The 17,694-nt window shown below is 40.6% G+C and overlaps 1 long non-coding RNA gene across 1 annotated transcript in view; it reads left to right on the forward strand.

Moving 5' to 3' along the window:
• Nucleotides 1-5,019: 5,019 nt before the first annotated feature.
• The window catches only part of LOC133931925 (uncharacterized), a 30,102-nt gene continuing 17,427 nt past the window's right edge, over nt 5,020-17,694 (forward strand). Inside the window, exons 1-2 of the long non-coding RNA XR_009911931.1 lie at nt 5,020-5,135; nt 10,901-11,003. This is a non-coding gene — a long non-coding RNA (uncharacterized LOC133931925). The remainder of the gene's footprint in view (nt 5,136-10,900; nt 11,004-17,694) is intronic.

Here is a 17,694-nt window from a genome sequence, read left to right on the forward strand (position 1 = left end):
ATCTCTAAATTTTTGTAAAGAATATAAAGCTGATTTAATTGGTGCAGAACTGTGTGTCTGCCTATTTCCCCTGCAGTGCAGATGATGTGGGTCTGTAGTTGAAGAGGTTGTGTGAACCACAGCATCCTCTGGTGTTGACTGCAGCTCTTCGACATATTCATCTGCTTCAGGTTTTCACAACCCAAACAAGATTCACTGAGAGGAGACAGCTACACCACAGTTCAATATAACTGTGAGCTGAGATGTGTTATGGCTACATTTTGTAGGAAATATCTCTACTGTAAATGATAATGCAAAAAAAATCTGTTCTCAGTGCAACAACCAATCAGAAATCTCTCATTACTCCACATGTATGTCTCTTATTGGGAATATTTACTAACACAATTATAAACCTGGATACCATTTTACATTCATACTATATTGTATACTATTATGGATTTATTCCTATTGATACACATACATCTTATTTCAATTGTATTATTCAAAACAATACTGCAATTTAGTATACTAGGCTGAATGTATTGTCATTTGTATACATAAATGTACATCATAGCATTTTATACAGTATACTTGTATATCATACCTGCCTATATACAGACTATGCATATATATGCATATATATGGATACAACTATATCAGTATCAGTAAAAATTGACAAGTGCAGTTTAACATCCTCGTGCAATCATCCTGTCCCATTGCACTTTAAGTTAATTTATATACAAACAATATCTCTGCAGTGAAAGATATATTATGTACATATTCTATATTTTATGCTTTAAACCATGAAGGCACATCATGTTTTTGTTTTTTTATATTTGGACCGACTGGTATTAGCTATTATTTCGGATATTCCTCAACAATCCATGTTCAAATGAATTCATAAGGTAACTGACCTTTTTCCATCACTGTTCAAACTGTGGAGGAGTTTATTGTCATATTTCCCCCATTCGAACTCTGTCTACAGACCCACCTCTTTGGTTTCAGGATCATTTAAATATTTATCATTGTTTCATTAACCGCATTTTTCTCGACCACTGATTATTAATTATTATGTATTCTGCAGGGCCAATAAATCATTAGTCTGTAGAAATTTTTTTTTGGGGCTAGCAGCTTGAAATCTACATTTGAAATATGTCTCCATCTTTATGTTTTAAAATTACTTTTGCAATTGTTCATACATTTTTAAAATCATAGTTAAATTAAACTGGAAAAAAGTTAGATTTATTTTCATATTCAGGGTTAATATGGTAAAGAGTTGACAGGGGGTCTTTTTTTGGACATTTCATTGTCAGACATTTTGATACAAAGCACAGCAGATGCTGGTATATCTGCTTCACAATGCATGCTGGGATATGCTCCCGCCTCTTGTGACCCACTCTAGAAACAGGCAGAGAAGTGGACGATTGAGATCTCTATGGATGTGTTTGAATAGTCCGTTTTGCTAAGGAACCATCCTAATTGAGTTAAATGACCCAGACTTTATGTATATATTGTTGTTTTATGTCCGATTGTTGTTTTATGTACAATGCACCAACCACACCAAGGCAATTTACTGTATGTGTAAATATATTTGGCAAATAAAAGAATTCAGATTCTGATTCTGATTCTGGACATATTTCAGAGCTCGCCATAATAAGAGCTGTTCAAATTCTCGAAAAGGTAAGGAAAGGAGCATCAATGCTTCCTAACTTATCTCCTGTAGCATAGGAAACATCTGGCCATCTTTTATGAATATAAAGGAGAATATGTTGTCCCACAATTCTTTGCGGTAACAACAATTAAAGCGACACAACCTCATAGCTTTACCGAGACACACCCAGGTAAATGTAAAAAACAGAACAGCCATTTTATTTTAACCCCCTGTATGAACTGAAAACATCTTGTCTCAGGACGTGTCATTCTGTTTTAAACAGTCAGCTGTTTGTCAACTGTCAGTGCACAGCCTGCAGCACAGAGTACAGTACACTCTGCGTGTACCTTGAAGTTGTTTAAATAAAACCTGCAGAGTATGGAGTAGGTGGACTCAGATTTTCTCTGCACCGTGGTTCTCCTTTCATAACTCCTTTCCTTGACCTTGAGATGTATTCCATTGGGGGTCAAGGAATAGTGTTGAGGAAAAGCGATATTCTGGACTTTCAGAAAGCAGCCTATATGTCTCAACTCTTATCATGGGTCCATTAATCCCTCAGCTCCACTAGAGGGCAGCACAGGCTAACGTAACCACTTACCTCTAATGGGCACCCTGAAGCGGATTGGAACAGGACTGTGCTTTCAACATCGTTTAACATCCTCTGAGTAAATGTACTTTCTCACAGATCCATGAAGCATCAGACAACTTCAGAGCCAAATGGTTTGTTCCCGAGAACACGTTCAGGAAAAGTCGCTCTGGTGCTGCCTATGTTTTGTTGTCCTCTGGTAGAAGAGGGGAGGATTTAAGGCCCAGATAATTGACCATGTAATGAACACACTAAAGGGAGCCGTTCCAATGGACTGCAGGCTTCTGTCTCCCATCCAGCTGTTAGATTATGCTTTTAACAACCTCACACTGTAAACCAGCTACTGAGCCTGCGGCCACTTACGTTCCACTGCTTCCTCTGCCCTTATGTAATGAAATGGCCAGGGCAACGTATAACCACACACCTTGTACACCCACACACACTCACAAGCACAATGCAAACTCAGCAACTTTCACTGCTCGGAGCCAAAACGGTGACTGACTGATGGAAAACGAGGGGAGAAAGTGCATCCTCCGTTCATTTATTTCCACGTCACAGCGGTGAGATAGGAGAGGGACAGTTTGAGAAGCAGTTGTTCTGTCTCAGACTGACTGCTCCTAGATATTTCGTTGTTTTGCTTTATTTGTCATGTGAGGTGCTGGAAATCCTCCCTACAGTAAACCTCAGCTATGATTATACAACAGCTGACTGAATCTCATATTAAACATTTACATCAGAGCCTCTGGTGCTTGATGAGGGAAGGGTACAATAAGCTCTGGTGCTTTATGAGGGAAGGTACAAGAAGATTACTAAACGAGAAACATTTTTCCCCAGTGCTACCTTCAAGTCACACCACATTAAATTTATGTTGTGTTATGTATTTGTGCCAGTATGTTTACAAACACTGTATAGGTTCTATAAAATGAGCTCGAGCAAAGGTAGAAAATTGCAGAAGATATTATGATTATATTTCACCATATCGGCCTGACACAGACGTTCTCAGGAGTCATGAGTACTTATCTCCTTCATGGAAAAATAAATGAATACAAATAAATAAAGTTTTATTTTGTTTTGTTTGGTTAGATTACTTGTTTGTGCATGAAGTACAGAGCTAGTGTCAGGACTTGATTAGCTCAGCTCCCCTCAGGGGAAGCAGGAAGAAAGAGCTAGCTTTACTGTTTAAGTGAATAAGTAGCCGCCAGCCCTTGTAGAGTTTACAGTTATGGCAACAATACATTTCCAACTCTTAACTCGCCCTTGAAATCACATTTCTGCTCATATATGGCTAAATAGACAGGCTATAGTTTCATAGACATTTCTACCTCCATTTTGCCTTGGCAGCCTAAACTTTAATAACAGATTAAAATGAGATTAACCATTTTATCAACACATCTTAAACTCACTTATTATTTATCTAATCTTTTCATACCACAATACAAAAATAATAACTTGATATTAGCCAAACTATAGTTTTCCAGACATAATTGGTACCTGACGCTGGTTTTTGTCTAATGCATATTTTACAAACCAGGTGTTTCTTCAGCTTCAGAGGTCTTGACAGATGAATTTCTGAACAATTTTTTGGAGCATGTGTTGACAACATTATATCAGTTCTCTTAATAAACTGAATAATCATACTTTAAGAATGTTGGACTAAGATTGTAAAAAGTAAAATAATTATACAAATAAGAATTCCCATACGGTATTCTATATGTGTTCTACCCTGAGGGAAAAACAAACCCAAGATTTTGTTTATTGCTTTTTTTTCCAATGACTTTACTATGAGTAGTACATCATCCATCATGCTTTACATGTCCAGGCAAGATTAATTTATGGAGCTTGTTGGTGATCACCCACTGGTGAATTAGTGAAAAAAAGAGTAAATAAAATATCAGTATAGATATTCTTGCTCTGTACCACATCATGGCTGTATGGTACATGCAGAATATACTGGTATTTTGTGTGGTTTAGAGCCTTAATTAGACTGAAACAAATTTCTGTGTTTGTATAATGAGCTATTTTATATCCAAAAACGTATATATAAATATTCTCCTGATAACTGTTTTTAGTTAAAAAATAATGTTGTCACTTAAGTTAACATTTAGGTTTTGCTTTGTGTTTTACATTGTGATTTTTCAATCTCAGTGGGGCCTCCTAAATAGACAGATTTAGAGAGACTGTTCTGCTTGCTCAATGTGCGAGGAGTGTGCATGTGTGTGTGTGTGTGTTATCAGGGGATGAGGGGGAGTGCTGCTGCATAAGCAAGCGCTCGCCCACTCCTCCGCTGTGTTTTATTTTTGGAACAGCACACAGGCTGGTCAGGAATAGAACAGCAATGAAGTGGAATGGCTTGACAGCCTGGAGGGCCAGTCCCTCTCTGTCTCTCCCTCACTTTCCTCCATCCCTCCTCTCCAGACAGGGAGCGAACTGGAGTTGCCTGAGTGTGTCTGGTCTAATCACTCACACTGGCTCCCAGAGCCACCCTGACCCGAATCCATCCCTTCTCCTTCCTTATGCAATCCCTTCATCAGAGAGAGAGAGAGAGAGAGAGAGAGAGAGAGAGAGAGAGAGAGAGAGGTTCTCAATCTCGACTGCCCTGATTCTGTTGCATCACGCATTATGCAATCAGCTTTTGAAGCCTAATCAGGGTGTGTGTGTGTGTGTGTGTGTGTGTGTGTGTGTGTGTGTTTGTGTGCGTGTGTGTGTGAGGATCTATACATGATCTATCAGCTGTTTTACACCCTGAGCCATGTTACACACTCTTCGTTACCTGCAGCTTGACACGGTCACGAAGACACTTCAGATTAGATTCAGCAAACCCAAACAAACCATCTATGTTTGGCTCAGAGGAGTCGGTCCACCTTGTTCTTGGCACTGTTAATAGCATAAAGAGGACATCCCGATTAATGCTTGTTCCAGGTAAACATTGTTGTTTTTATTTGTTGCCAGTGGTGGAAAGTAATGATTTGGAGGTACCTGTACCTACTTTAGTAAAATCTTATTCTGCATTAGAAAATAATACTCCTTTTAAGATTATCTTTTTAAAGTACGTATTATATTTGTGCGTGTGTTCTACAGTACAATCATTTTAACATTTGATTAGCTAATAAAACATTTTTTTTGTAAGTGCACAACAGAAAGTCTAAAACAACAGCACGACAATGAGCGTTTTGCTGTTATCTTCACCTAAACCTGCATTTATTGATTGATTAGTGCCCACGTGGGGTCCACTGAACAATACTGTCGAAGTCAGAGTGGATTTTCTATTCCTCGCAGGTATAGTTAGTTGTGTAAAAGTGTTTGCAAACAGGTGCTCAATAACACAAGAAGTAGATACACAACAGCAACTTAGTACATATTTCTTATGTATCTGTACTTAAGTAGATTTATTTCCGGTTACTTTTCACTTTACTCAACTTCATATATCAGCAAATTACTGTACTTTTTAAATCATTACGATATAATTTTTGTGGTGTACTTTTACTTAAGCAAAATCGTTGTGTACTTCCTCCACCACTGTTCTTTTGTCTCCTGGGAATATCACCTGGCTCTTTGGCCGCTTAACGCTCCACATCTGTTCACCTGCAGGTAGCTAACATTCTGTGGACTGCAAGGTCGTGTACAAGACTTTTATTTTAAGGATTCAGTTAAAATCCCTGCTGTTCACAGCAACAGTTTCACAACCTATGTTTATGAAATATTGATGAAAGCATTTTATTTTATTTTATTATAAAATTGACATTCTGGTATGTGTAATGTTACTTAAGTAAAGGAGCCTGGTCTTTGTTCCACGACAATTAGGCACAGTTGTGTCAAATTGAAATTAAAAAAAGGCATTGGGTACATATTGAAGTAAGTGAGGTTCTGTTTTTTTGCTCAACTTTTGTCAATTCCTTGACAAATCACTTAAACTGACACAAATTGACTAAGTCGTAGAGCAGCAGTTATTATTGGAAAATGAAGTGTGAGACACAATTGGGAGAGTGTCTCCAGCCTCCAGGTTGTGGAGCTCTCTGCTGTGTGTTGGCAGAGAACTTCATTAATTCCTACATGGTGTTGATCTCAGCTGAGTCCTCCTCCTCTCTTGGCTCCATTGTTTGCAGGCTCAGAATAATTTGCTCGTGTTAAAGCGCGGCAAAGCCCTTAAACCCCGATTTCCCTCGCTCATCCCAGCGTTTCCCTCATTCCCTCGTCCATGTCCCTGCTCCCTCTCTCACCCACCACATGCTTGTCGGACCCGCCTCCCTCCTCCTTGTGGGAAGAGTGTAATCCAGAGAAGCTTCTACTGTAAAAAAGGATCCATTTTAAGTCTTGTATTAACAATTAATTTATCTTCTGCCAGTTTAACATGACACAGTTTAACTTGACATCAACAAAAACCCTCTTCCTTCATGTTTACTTTGCTAAAAATCAAATGAATTGAATTTAATAAATGAGGGAAAGTTCATTTTTACATTTGTATTCCGACATTGCTCCATGCAAATTTATAAGTAAAATTAAACAGAGCTATGGAAACCACCAGATGTACATTACACGTACACATTTATATTTATATATATATAAGCAGCAAATGTCTTGATATATCTGCATGTTTTAGCACATCAAACCTAAATTTATTACTGAGACCAATCATTGAAGTCAGTCAGCAGTTACACAGATGTCTCTAGTGCTGCTCTATAATGTGAATAATGTGAAGTCAATTGGGGTAAAGGTTGTTGTTTTATTTTTTACCTCCAAGACAAACTGGCAGCCAGGCTGACACTGCCACAGTACCCAGTCCTCCCCTCGTCTCTCCTGGGAGAAAGAGCCTGGCACCGAGGCTGTCTTTTTTTTTAAATCGAAGAAGAAGAGTAGTTATTTTCTTCATCAACAGAAAGATCCTGACCACAGAGTTATAAAAGCACTGAGCACCAGACGAGTTGCCCAAATTAAAACGAAAGGATCTCAAGGATGACCACTTAAAATTCTCAGTGCACGTGTTGGTGTAGTGCTTAAGTGTATGAGTGTGTGAGTATGTGTATGTGTTTGTCAGTGTGTATTGGGGGCCGGCACGCTTGGCACAGGAGGCAGCATTCACTTTACATAACCCAAACCCTCAGAGGAGAAGTGAGAATGGACGCAGTATAAGGGCAAAGGCAAGGTGTGGTGAGTCGGGCGTTTATGGTGTTGTATAAAAACCATGGAGCGGCTGCTGAAGCATGAAATAACTCGGGTCAGGTTCGGAGTGAAAGGGCAGGAGGAGAGGCAAGAGGTGAGAAGACAGGAAATCAAGGGCGTTGGAGGGGTATCAGTGGGGATTAGGGGAGGTCACATGGGCAGATCAGGTTCGAGGGAAAACAGAGATTAGGACAGACGTGACAGGAGGTGTCCCCAAAGAACATAGCTGCAAGCAGACTCCTACAGTTGGACGCTGCCCAGGAAAACTGTGCCTGGGTACATCGTGTTCACTATCCCACACACACACACACACACACACACACACACTAAGCCCACATGAGGCGGCACTCCGACACTCCCAGGCTCAGATTTGTTCAGCATTGCTGAGACATATTGACACAAATAACAGCCTAAACACTGTAGAACAATCTGTTAAGTCTCATGTACTTACCCTCACACACAAACACACACACACACACACACACACACACATACACAGGCCTACTCTAATCTGAACTGTAACGTTGCATCTGCGCTTTTAGCTTTAATGGTTTATGTTACACATTGCATATATGATACTTAATATGTTTTTGGACTGATACTAAGAGGATAGAGCAATGACAGGGAAACATAGTCGCACCATGTGCATATCATATATCAAATGATATGTTAGTTTATTAGAATTTGCACTATAAGGTATATCATATTCCTGGAGTTATTTAGCTTACCAGCTTCATCACAAAATAAACTGAAAGTCTTACTTATTAATTACTTCAGCTTACACATGCCCAGAGCCCTGCAGCAGGTTATCCTGCAACCTGCCGTGTGATTGTTGACCTCTTTTCTGCAGTAATAAGGGAAATAGACCACTTAAACACCCTTTACTTTGCTCCTAATTTGATGAAGAGGAGCGCAGAGGGCCTGGAGATGAGACGAAGCTCCACTCTGTTTGATTTGGTCGTCAGGCGCGGCTCGAGCTGATACCAGCAGCTCCTCTCCTCCCTCAGGCTGCATTTGAGTAGCCTCCCTCCCTCCAGTCGCTCAGGAGCCGCCTGATGAAACTTAAATGAGTCCGCCTTGAAAAAAAACCACTCCACTCCATTAGAGATTTACTGTGACGCAGTACAACAGGTTTTGTATATCCAGGATGGCTCCTCTGCATGGGTACAGATGGAGGCAGTGTTGAAGCAAGATGTGATGAGTCACTGCCTTTCTCACGTTTTTCATCCGTCTCCCTCCCCCCACAGCTGCACCACAGCTGACGCGTATGCCTTTTGGTACAAGGTGTTCTTGTATAGGTCTGTGCAGGTTTGGTTACTTTCATGTTTCCTGGGGCCAAATGTTCGTGAACTAACTCTGAAGGTGCTGATTTTAATGTTACTCGTTACCCGGTAGTTTAAAGAAACTGGGTCACAGGTGTGCACCTTTCAAACACATTTATCCAAGAGCCCTTCAACCTTTTACTGAGGTCACAGCAGGTGGATAGATGGAGGAACTGGTGTTTTGTCTGTACAATAAACAACATATATCAATACATTTCCATGTGAGCCATTTTTCTATAATTTTTAAGGTCATGGCCACTTTTTAAAGTGCCTCGAGATAATGTATTTTATGATTTGGCTCTATAAAAATAAAATGTTATTGAAATGTTTAACTAAAGGACGCAGAGGATCCATTTTGTAAGAAGACTCTTATTCTATCTGGGCTGATATGAGAACATCCTGACTAACTGAAGATTGGGAATAGTTGTTATCAAACCGTAGGACCATTCAGCAAAGTGGGTGGAAGATCATAAAGATGTTTCTCTTCTCTATGAAGGAGACACACAGAGAAATGTTTCATTGAGCAATGGTCATTACATATGAGGCTTCATGGGGATCGGGGAATAGGATCAGGAGCGTTGCTTAAATAAATTCTGGACTTCATGATGATAAGCTCAGTTTGGTTGGTGTAATTAATGTAAATTAAGACTCTGTACCTGAATTGATCGGAAACTTCCTTCATGTGATAAGTAACATCTGTGTTTTCACACAATTTCATGTCAGAATGGCTGATATTTCCAAAAATGCATCTGAGCTTTACTACAGTTGTATTACACGCGTAAATAAGAATGGCAGTGCAGGTCAATTTAGAGATCATACACACACACAGACACACACCCACACACACACACACATTTGTTTCACTATACCCCTGGAAAACACATTGACGATCCATTTCCTAGCCCCCACCTTAACCTGCTTCTACCCTTTTTAACCCTGACCAGCAGTCTGTGCCCATTGTGACCTGTGGGTAAGTGTTTATTCAGGCTCAAGTCCCACCAGACTTCAGCCCCCCCCCCCCCCCCCCGCCCCCCCCCCCCCCCCCCCCCACACACACACACACAAACACACACATTCAGTTGATCCCTATGAGTCACTCATCCCCCCCTCTCCTTCCTTGGCTATATTTGGACTTATCTCCAGGCTTCAGCTAAACATTAGAAAGTGAAAAGAGAAAGGCGGAGGAGGATGAGGAACGCATGTTAAGTGTGCGTGTGTGCTCGCGGTGTGTCTATGTGTGTTTGTGTGGGTGCAGCTGTCACATGAATACATTCAAAACTGGGAACAATTGTTGCCGTGCACACCATACAATCTGTGACATCTGCGTGTATACGTCAGAGCAGGGGAGACTCTGGTTCCACTGTGGTGTGCTATAGAAATAGATCTGACGTCAAGGAGAAAACTCCTCCGGCTTATTAGCCTGTCGGTTTCCTCAGACTCTCCACACTTCTGAACAATAGAGGTCTCTGCATCTACTTCCCCCTCCTGCTGCGTTCCTGTGCTTACACTCATTATTTCTCCAACCCTACGAGGTAATTAGATTGCTATTTCTCCAAATCAGCACGCGCCCTCCTTTTAAGGTGACAAAAATACACGGATGTTGACACCCTTGAGATCTCTCTTGCAGCACAATGCTTGTACGAGGCTAAAGAGGCAGGGAATGCGTTGTGTGTCTGTGTGGAAAGGAGGCAGCCCTGTGTCAACACATTGGGATCTGCATTGCCTTGTGATTTTTACTGCACCGTGAGTGCATCACTGCTGCACTTTGGACTCTATCAAGGAAAATGCCAACGCAGAGAGATAAAGTTACAATGCAGCACTCACTGAACCAGAGCTGAGTATGTGGATTCACTTCATAATGAAACAGATTTTAATATTTCTAAATCAAACACGTTCGTAATACTACTCATTCAAAGATCCTGTATTCAGACATGGACCAATTTGTCACAGTAATTTTCAGCAGCCCATAAAAATTTGACTTCAATTAGTTTTTCTCCTCAAATTACTTGAGAACAACAGAGAAGCTTTTTTCCTGGGAAAATCCAACTGCTGGGATATTAAGGCCTTTTCTACATTTCTGTGGATATTTTTTCTAACTGATATTCTCCCCTCAGTTTTGAAAGTGATACTTCAAACTTGAATGGGTTTTTGATCTGTAAGTTATATGACTGTTCTTTGATGAAATAGATGAATGTTGGATTTCAGACAGGAGGACCGTGGCTGTCAGGAAACTACCGAGGAGAGAAGCCTCCATGACATTTCTGTCAAAAAATGTACATGCTGCACCTGGAGTTCCTTGACAACCTAGGTAACTTATGTTTCTATATATAAATAAGCATGCTGGGCCAGTAGATGGCAATAAAGTGTACATCAGGGATCCAACAAATACCAGAGAAGAACATTGTGAGCTTGTTATTTTTTGGTGATGGTAATGTCACAACCAAAAACAATAGCTCATAATTGCTCCACTTATATCTTTGCTTATAGTTATTTGACATCTGTTTAATCACCTGATCCAAGACCTTTCTGCCACATGAACAGTTTTTGAAAACGTGCACGCTGGATTGTATTTGTATAAATCCCATTTTGGTGACTTCAAACGCAGTTTCCATTTGGACGAGAGGCCAAAACTCAGAAGAAAACTTTAAATATTGGCATTAATGTAGACAGGGCATCAGTTAAACTTGCAACTCGAATGAATAAGTAACAGTTGGAATACGAACTTCCTCATACTGCTATACTCTCAAGATAAAGCTAACGTTGTGTTTGTACCAATCAAAGAGTTGAAACTCATCACACAGAGACTCAGACGGCAGCTACATTATATCTCTCCTTAACTGTCCAGGGACGGTAGTTGAAATGTTCTTCTCTGTCAAGACAATGTCATCAAACATTATTTTATAATGTCTGGGAACAAAATCAATATTTTCCAGCTGCACATCTAGCACAGTGCAGTCATAATAGGGTTTTTTTCATGGTATATTTTAGATGTATATTTCAAACAACAGCTCTCAGGTTAGAGGGAGGAGTCACACTGCAGTATGGGTTCTGTTTGGATGCTATAATCAAACATTTGGTCTGTGTTCACTTTTAATGTTCTTCTCTTAAGTGAACTTCTCTTTCATTTGTCTGATTTGAATGTAGATTCCTCTATGTATGTATGGTTTGTTCTATATAGATAAACTTACCCACAAAGCCTTTTTGTTTACATAAGCATATTATTAGGACATTTTAGGTTCTATTCTTATTTTGGTCATTGCACATCTGCACAAACATCACCTGCATCTAATGATTGCAGATGTTTTTGACAACATTCTCTGGCAGCTTTCTTTCAAAACACTGAAGCTGAACTGATCAGTATTTCAATCAATATTTTTGTTATACAAATGGATCAAATGAAAAAGGCCTCTTTAGTAGGCTATCTACCCAGCACCAACTGGCATAGAAAGTTAGCGTTGGACTGGTGACCCCACGGTGTAAATAAAGATGGACGACATGACAGCTCCCCAAAAGTGAAGCCAATTAAGTGTCTTGATCGGCCCCCTGCTGGCTGGCTACAGTATAGGCAATTAACCCCACCTGTATGTTAGTAGATGGGACATGGACCAAACTAAAAAATATGGTTTCTTTCATTTAGGGTGGTTTGTATCACTCTGAGTTCATTAAAGTGCAAATTTTTCCCTTATGTTTGGTTTTAATTGGATATTCAAGGTGCAACATCCTGATTCACAGCTGAGACTGACCATAGTGTAACATTTAGCAACTAAATAGCTTTGTATTTACCATAAATGTAAACAGTAAGTACAAATAAATGCAGCTTTAAAAAGTGTAGAGGCAAAAAATTCCTGAATCACTGAGCTTACATTATATGAAAGTTAATAAAAAGGCTGCACGAGCCAAGAAATCCATAACATGGCTGTGTCCTTATTCAAAGGGACAAGCCTGTTATGCATGTCATCCGGGATTTGGCTCAGATCCTGAGGAGGATCAGGAGTACAGGTGACAGTAGGAAACCTTAAACCTTCCAATTTCAAAACGAGAAAGCAGAAAGAGAGCAGCCCCCCCGGGCCATCCTGCACTGACCTATGAGGTGACAGTAAAGCCTGAAACATGCTTCTGCGACTGCGTCTGCGTCTTTTCACGCCGCTGTGGCGCAAGACTCGTTTTCATTCATGCTTCCCCAACCGTTGCGCGTCTTACAAAGCAATTCCGCGCCAGAACACTAGGCGGAGTAATGCTTTTTGTCGAAGACGACCTTAGAGACGCCTTCTTTCTTCTTCGTCGATTGTTTATTTACATAGCCACTACGGCTCCTCGTAGCCTTTTTCTGGCGGACAAATCCGCCAGTCAGTGACAGGTTATACAAGTGATCATACTATCGGATATCTTCTGCCAAGTGCTCTTCTATTTGGTCCATATTCGTTCTTCTAAATCTTCCGTGATTTCTGCCGGTATTATGGGGCATGAAACCGGAAATGCAGCTCCAGAAGGGATGTAGAGCAGACCAATCACAGCCTTGCGGGCTGAGTGAGCTTGCGGAGCTTTGCCGTAAATTTTAGAAAAGGGGGTCGACACACGTCAGCACGTAAGGAGGGATACATAAGCACGTAAGGGACCCGGAAGGGCTCTTGCGCTTACGGGCCCATGAAAACGCAGAAGCATGTTTCAGGCTTTAGTCTTTGTTTCGTCTCAGGACAACTTCTCAAATGCAAAAGTACTTAGACAATCTGAGAATTCAGTTAACGACAGCAGCTAAAGCACCATGTCCACAATTTAAAATCAACTCAATCACTCAACTGTGCTGCCGTCTCCACCTTTTCATTCAAAGCCTCACTGGGTGACTTTCTACTGCACATGCTAGGTGAAATCAGCACTTTGAGGAATTTAACACAGGGATCAATAACGTTGTTCGATTCAGATTTTTTTCCTCCATGAGTATCAGGCAGCAATAATCAATCTATAACTTGTTGTATTATATTTTACATAAAAATGGTCAGCAGAAAGCATTGTTGTGGATCAAACTTCCCAGCAGGTTCAGTCTGCTTAACCTGGTTGAAGGTGAACTGTGGGCCCATAATTAAACTCCCCAAGCTTTCATTTACTCCCTTGTATAATTTAATCAAAGCCAGGGCTGGTGATCCTGGAAACGTTAGCTTGATATATTTAATTATACTAATCTAAACTAATAAGTGATAATTATTAATATGAAGATTTATCATCATCATCATGATTGTTATATCATTATATGAACTGGTACTGCTATCATGAATAACATCTTTACATCTATAATTATCACGTATTATTCTCATTATAAAAAATACAAAATAAAAAGTCTGACATAGCTGAAACATGATGGTTATTCAACTGTTCCTTACTTAAATTGTATTGAATTCGGCTGCCACACTGTTTACACCCCCCCCCCCCCCCCCCCCATCACCATAGTGGTGAGTAGATCATGAGTTCATTTTCATTTTTGGGAGAACTATCAATTTATGGTCTTGACCTTACTATAAAAAGTGTCTTGAGATAATGTGGATATTATGATTTGCGACTAAAACAAATACAATAATATTGAATTTAATTTAGGTCGGAAGCTGGACCCTCACAAGAGTCTATGAGGATACCTCGGCCCTTCATGCTCACTATAGAGTTAATGGGATGCTCCTCTCTATTTTAGTGTCACTTTGTGATTAAACTAGGGTGTGTTTTGTGACTGAAGAATCTCCTTCATGTTGCGTTGATGTTCTCTCTTTTATGTTTTCAATTCCCCCCCCCCCCCCCCGAAGCTGTTGCCCGTCAGCGTCACTTGTTACCGTGGGAAGAACAATGCTGACATCATGCTCATTATGCAACTCCATCAAGTCAGAGCAGGGAGAGCTTCTTTTTTTAGCAACCACTCTAATACACCTGCCCCAAGATAGTGTGAGTGAGTGTGTGTGTGTGTGTGTGTGTGTGTGTGTGTGTGTGTGCGTGTGCGTGCGTGTGTGTGCGTGTGACTGGAAGATCGTGACAGAGAGAGAGAGAGAGAGAGAGAGAGAGAGAGAGAGAGATACTTACTGCAGCAATCAGAGAGTAGCTTGTTTTTCAGAGAGTAGCATGCACAAACAGACACACACACACACACACAAATAAAATAGGGTTAACCTTTACCGTAACACTAACCCTACTGGAATCTAACACTAACCCTAACCTAACCCTAACATTTACCTACACCTAACCTTACCCTAACTTTACTGTTAAACTTTATCTAAACCCATTACCCTATCCCCAAAGTTAGCGTTTACCCAAACCTAAAAAACCTTAGCCTAACCTTATTGTTATCCTTTACCAAAACCTAAAGAAAAACCTAAACCTAACCTTAATGTTATCCTTTACCTAACCCAAACCTTACTGAAAAACCTTGATGTTTGCCTTGATATAAACTAGTGCTGTCAATAGATTAAAATATTTAATCGCGATTAATCACATTTATGTCATAGTTAACTCAAAATTAATCGCGATTAATCGCAAATTTGTATCTATTCTAAATGTCCCTTCATTTATTTTTTCCCCATAATTTTTTTTTTTTTAATGCTTTATCAACATGGACAAGTGGATTGGCTTGCTTCATGCAAATGTTTTATTTTATTGAAAAACAACATTGCCAAACAGGGCGCTACAAAATAAAATTATAAAGTGCACATTTCAGGTAAACAAGGACTCAGCCTATAGTGAGACCAGAGAAACTCTGTGTTTTCACTGTTTCCATAGTTAAGAAGCAGTGAGTCACTGAGCTCTGATCTCACTGTGTCTCTCTGAGCGAGTGCGCGGGTGCAGGGGGCGGGGCTACGGTGCGCTATCTGGAACCACACACACAGACACACACACACTCGCCCGCTCCTTGTACTTCACGACGGCCTGATACGATGATGTTTTAAAAAATTATTGTGACTTAGTCAACCACCAACATGCAAAAGCGTGTGTCACATGGCGAAAGCGTGAGAGTTGGCAGCTCTGTGTTAATCTCGCGATAAAAAAATTGACGGCGTTAAAATGGGTTTGCGTTAACGCCGTTAATAACGCGTTAAACTGACAGCACTAATATAAACCTAACCCTGCTCTGAAGTTAGCATTTACCCTAAACCTAAATATAACCTTACCCAAACCTTATGGTTAACCTTTACCTAAACCTAAACAAAACATAAACCTAAAACTAAAACTAACGTCAATGTTAACCTAAACTTAACCTTACTCTAACCTTTATCTTTAATGATTTGATGATTTATAGTATGGAGAGTTTTTGTCCCTGTAATGACTGTGTAAACAGATTTAATCCCCCCCAACATGAGTAATTAGTGGACTACACACACACACATGCTCACACGCACACCGACATACAAACAAACACACACACACACGCACACATACACAAGCTGTGAGAAGACAGCCCAAAACAAACAGCTCCTCTGACTAGCCAAGGTTAGCTGTGGCGCACTGGAACATATGTTTCTCAAGAGGGGCTCTCCTCTTCATCTGCTATAATGCTGCAGGCTCTCAGATGCTGTGCCACTTTTGCAATATTGCAGCATGTTCATTCATCACTGCATAGCAAGGCTTATATGAATTCTCAAATCTGGGCCTACTTTGACTGTGCATATAGAGAAGAGAAGCTCTCTGTGCGACGGAGAAACTGTTGGCACCTTGTGGTAGCGGTCGGCCATGCAGCCCCTGGAGTGCTGATACAGTGAACAGTCTATCTCTCCTGCTCCCCCTGCTTCACTCAGACAGAATAGAAAACAGAGGAGGAGGACTGGAGCTGAATCCCAATTTCCCGCCTGAGCCAGCCCCTTCCTGTAGTGAGGTAAAGGCCCTCAAAACACACAAACCAGAATTTGTTTTTTTCCATGATACTCGTTACTTCGACTATCATTTGATCTGTTTAGTTGTCCTCCCTCTCATCTTTTTTCCTCGCTCATCTATGTTGTTTGTACATTTTAGCCACATTTAGGCACAGTGGCTTGAGGGTCTTTCTGTTAGGTTTCAGTACAGAGCAGTTCCCACAATGAGCAAGCACTTTGGCGACTGTGGAGAGGAATAACTCCCTCTGAACTGGAACAAACCTCCATCGTTAAAAAAATGTCTACTGCTATTGGACTGATATAAAACTCCATTCAAACTTTTATGGGTCCCACAGGATGAATCCTAATGCCTTTGTTGATTTCTTTCAGCGCTGCCATGAAGCCGACATTCGTGGATTTGAGTGAAATTACAAAACTAACGACATTCCCATCACCACTGCGGTATCTTGAAAATTGACCCCTGAACAGACACCACACAACACCACTTATGTCTCTGTGGTCTTCTGATCAGGGTTTTTTGGTTTCTTCCACACTGATTCAGCAAAAGCGGACTTGTTATTGAAAACTTCTGCCCACCTGCTCCAGATCAATTCCACAGATGTGAAATAGAACCACTCTCTCATGTTTAGGGGGAGACTAGACACACACTCGTCCTGGGGATGAAATGACTGGAGGAGACTGTTCTGGTTTTCAGGCCCTGTTAATGAAAGCTATAATTATCACCCAGAAGAATCAATACTCTCAGTTCCTTTTAGGCAAAGTGTAGGGGGATTGTCTTGTTTGAGGTTGGAATGAGCCGTGGGACCGCTGCTCAGCACAGCTCGGAAATAAGATTTATGGAATGGCTGTGTTCATAGCTGATTGCTTCTAATTGTCTCCCAGCTAAGCAAGAATCCCATTCTGCTAAATGAGCCGGCGATCAAATTCAAATTCATTTATTGGCTGGCAAGCGCACAGAATCTCCTCACTGCTCAGGAGAGATAGTTTGGAACTGTGATGGGAGATTTTATATTTAGATATGTTTCATGCAAGGAATGACAGAGTTATAGATTGAAAATATTATCCTGATGTGTTCCTGTGTGTTTAAGACTGAAAACATGTGAGGGTCAGCTTGGCAGACTCAGATGTGTATTCGTTGGAGATACCTCTGTGCCTCTGTTG

This window comes from Platichthys flesus, chromosome 20 (assembly GCF_949316205.1).
Source record: "Platichthys flesus chromosome 20, fPlaFle2.1, whole genome shotgun sequence".
Lineage (NCBI taxonomy): Eukaryota > Metazoa > Chordata > Actinopteri > Pleuronectiformes > Pleuronectidae > Platichthys > Platichthys flesus.